This window comes from Cibotium barometz, chromosome 54 (genome assembly GCF_041138505.1).
Source record: "Cibotium barometz isolate CiBa-2024 chromosome 54, ASM4113850v1, whole genome shotgun sequence".
Lineage (NCBI taxonomy): Eukaryota > Viridiplantae > Streptophyta > Polypodiopsida > Cyatheales > Cibotiaceae > Cibotium > Cibotium barometz.
In genome coordinates this window covers 30,233,722-30,237,740 of record NC_141099.1, presented here as the reverse complement: position 1 = coordinate 30,237,740, position 4,019 = coordinate 30,233,722, and the positions used below count along the sequence as shown (strand labels likewise).

The 4,019-nt window shown below is 41.1% G+C and overlaps 1 protein-coding gene across 1 annotated transcript in view; it reads left to right on the top strand.

The window, feature by feature from the left end:
• The first annotated feature begins 3,893 nt into the window (after positions 1–3,893).
• The window catches only part of LOC147608030 (uncharacterized), a 603-nt gene continuing 477 nt past the window's right edge, over positions 3,894–4,019 (top strand). Inside the window, exon 1 of the mRNA XM_086789846.1 lies at positions 3,894–4,019. This exon is cut by the window's right edge and continues 477 nt beyond it. The gene's annotated coding sequence lies outside the window, so the exon portion shown is untranslated.

Below are 4,019 nucleotides of genomic sequence, written 5' to 3'. Positions count from 1 at the left end.
TTTGATGAGTGTAATCTCGTCAGCGTATTCACTTGTTGAAATCTCTTTCTTTAGAGTTCAACGAGTTTATCTTATTGTGTTCGGACTAAGAAATTTTGGATTCTTTCTTTGTTGGCATTAGTTCCGTCCTTTAGGTGATTTATACAGTCCACTTGATGGTTTACGAATGTACATATGTGACACTCATCGAGACGTTGATGACTCTCTATGTTGATATGGGTAACTCGGGACGCCGATAATTCCATGTGCAGATGTGGGTACATTGGGCCACCGATGGATCCCTGGTTTCTACTGTTATAATGCCATGTCTTCCTACTTTATTCCGAATGGTTTACAACGAGCAAACTACTTTGAGTATGAATTCCTCTGATCATCCGCAGTCTGATGGGCAAACAGAGCACGTGAATCAGATTGTAGAGGATATGCTTCGTGCATATGTCTCTGGAAAATCACCAAATTGGGAAAAGTATCTTCCTATGATGGAATTTGCCTATAACAGTTCTAAACATACGGCTACTGGTTTTCGTCTGTTCATGCTTATGTATGGGTATCAACCCAGGGCACCTATTGATGTCAGTCTTAAGGATATCAAGCTTGATACATCGAGGGATTTCTTGCGTGATATGCAGGAAATGCTGAACGAAGCTGAAGATTTTATCAGGAGTTCTCAGGATAGGGCACAGTTCTATGCTGATAAAGGATGCTCAACTCGGTATTTTGAACCAGGATCGTTGGTTTATTTAAAAGTTCCTAAAGACTCTCAGACTTTGTGCAACAGGAAAATGCTCGAATTTATCTCCTAGATATTGTGGTCCATTTCAGAGTCATACATCGGATTGGCACACAGTTGCGTATGAACTAAAACTGCCTCCACGTGTTAGAGTTCATCCAATCTTTCATGTCAGTAGATTGAAAGAGAAACTGGGAGGTGAGGATAACACAGTTACTCCTCATCAAGGACTCGTTGAAGTCGAAAATTTATCCTATGTTCCACATGAACCTAATAAGGTACTTGAATTCAAGGAAAGGAAACTTCGTAGTTGACTAATCCCTAAGGTTAAAATCAGGTGGAAAGATAGGAAATAGAGGATTCGACTTGGGAGTCTGTTGAGAATGTTCAGCGTAGATTTCTTTCTTTTCATTGCAAGAGTGCAATGTTTTGAGAGAGGGGAAGTACGTTATGTGCACATTATATGTGCATATACTAGGAGGCTAACCCACATTAGGCTTGTGAGCATGGGAGCATGGGAACAAGCTCTAGTGGAGCATGGGTTAGGAGACTAACCTTAAGGGTTGAGGTTAGGGTTAGGCATTCAAGGGTCACACATGGGAAATGGAGAGTCAAGAGTCACTTGAGGGCCTTCCTATATAATAGGGGCATGGGGTACACTCAAGGGATATTATGGAGGCTAGGTTATGATATGATGTTCTCTTATATAGAGGATTGTATCTACTCTCATGCCATTTCACACTACAGCTACATGCTAGTCGTACCTCTTGATGTGGTATGGGACATCAAGGTTAAGGTATGAGGTACTTCATTGTAATTCGTCTGCATCCCTTGGGCTCGGGGGTGGTTTTGTGGATGAGATTATGCCTGATTTATATATGTTTATACATAACACTTATCTAGAGAGATCTTAGAGTTTTAACACACATTCTTTTAGTTGTGTTCAATTGTCTAAGCATCAAAGTCTGATGTTGGTTCGATTAATTGCGTAAGGATCTAAATATGCTTGTGTGGAATGAGTTTTCTATTGTTTTTTTCTATGGGATTATCTTTGTGCTTGCCAAGCTTCATGTGTAGCAGACTCACCGAGTTTCTCATGCACCACACGGCTTGGAGGAAAGAGGGCCAAATGAAGGTGGAGACATGGCTAATATGTGGTGTTACACAAGGCCATGGAGGAAGAGGTTTTCACAAGGTTAGGGAAAGGGAAGGCATGGTTGGAGGGGGAAATTCCTCAGAAGACAATGTGGGTAAAGAAGCTATTATTGTGTATGGGTATGGGAAGCTTCAAGAGAATCCAAAGAGTTGTTTGTGAGGAACCCCAATGGGGGGATTGAGCTTTCGCAAGAGCGGTAATAATGACTTTTGGTAGGAGCCATGGTGGTTGTGTCCTTAAGAGATTGGGATATTATAAGCCTTATAGTAGAGTTTGTATTTTTACTCAAGCAATTACTTGATGCCAAGTTGGTGAGCATGTGTCTATACATGCTAAAGCGTGGGTGCCCAAGGATCCATGTGGCCAAAGGAGAGGGAGAGTTTGAGAAAAGGAGAAAGGAGAGGAGAAGGAGAGTAAAGGGGGTAGCGAGAAAGGAGGATTTTGGAAAGTGTGCAATTTTGAATTTGGATCTCACATCTTTCAATGCAACCTTGGTTCACACGTAGCTTCAATGCTCTTTTTATTTTATTTCTCCCCCTACCATGTGTCATTCTCTCTATCCATCTCCCTTTCCCTTTCTCAAATTTGAATTTTCTTATCTCATGTCATTTCAATTTTTGAAAGGAGAGCTATCCCTTCTTACCTAATAGTTTTTTTGAGAGAAAAAATAGGAGTATCCCTCTTAAAAGGTGAGCTTCATATGAAAACTTCAACGTGTAGGTATCTCTCTCTCTCTCTCTCTCTCTCTCTCTCTCTCTCATTGTAAAGAAAAGACAATAGACAAAAGACATGGTATGTAAGATACATTTATTTAAAGATACATGTATCTCTCTCTCATTGTAAAGAAAAGATAAAATACATTGTATGTAAGATAAGTTTATTTAAGAGTGAGCACACCTTACCATGCATCCCCACCGAGATTAAAATTTAATTAATTAAAATTATGTGTATGTGTGTTTATTTATTTTATAAATACACATGTGTGTCTAAATAGAATAAAACATAATATTATATATAACATACATTTACATATGATAGAAAGAGAAAGAGTGTGTGTATATTGTGTGTGTGTGTGTGTGTGTGTGTGTGTGTGTGTGCGCGCGCGTATGCGTGTGTGTGTGTGTGTGAGAGAGAGAGAGAGAGAGAGAGAGAGACATAGAAGTCTATGTGTGAGAGTGTGTGTGGGAGAAGAAGAGTGTGTGTTTGCATTAGTACATGTGCGGGTGTGTACATGTGTGTGTGTGAGAGAGAGAGAGAGAGGATGCATGTGTGTGTGAGAGAGAGAGAGGATGCATGTGTGTATGTGTGTGTGTGTGTGTGTGTGTGTGAGAGAGAGAGAGAGAGAGAGAGAGAAAGAGAGACATTACATGTAAGATTCAATTAATTAAAAGTATTTTTATGGGTGTAAATTTACTTTTGTGTGTGTGTGTGGGTGTGCGTGCGTGTGTGTGTGTGAGAGAGAGAGAGTGTGTGTGTGTGTGTGTGTGTGAGAGAGAGAGAGAGAGAGAGAGAGTTTTTGTGTGTGAGAGTGCATGTAAGAAGAGAGAAATCGTGTGTGTGTGTGTGAGAGAGAGAGAGAGAGAGAGAGACAAAGACAAAGACATAGAATCTCTATGTGTGAGAGAGTGTGTGTGGGCGGAGAGAGTGTGCATTTGTATTAGTGCATGTGTAGGGGTGTGTGTGTGAGAGAGAGAGAGAGAGAGAGAGTGGATGTAAAGAGGGAGAGAGTGAAAAGAGAGAGATCTTGTGCTTCACACATCTTTTGAAGCTTCCAAAATCAAAATCTACCCAAACCTCCTCCTCCCCTTCTCGAACCTCCAAATTCTTGCCACGTGGCAGCTTTGTGAAAGATAATATAGAAAAGAAAAGAGAAGAGGGTGATGCTAGTTATTATCACTGATGATGCAAGTTAGTAGTGACCAAGGGTGTGATGCGAGTTAGTAGTGATGTGGCATGAGTTGTGGGTCACATAACAATTCATGGGAACGTTCGCTTGCGCTTCGTGCCGCTTGACGCCTTTGTCGAAAGCTCGCTCGCTCGCTCGCTTATAAACAGGAGGCCGCCCACTTCAACACAGGCGAATTGCCCTTCATTGCTTTTCATTCAGTTCTCTCTCTCTCTCTCTCTCTCTCT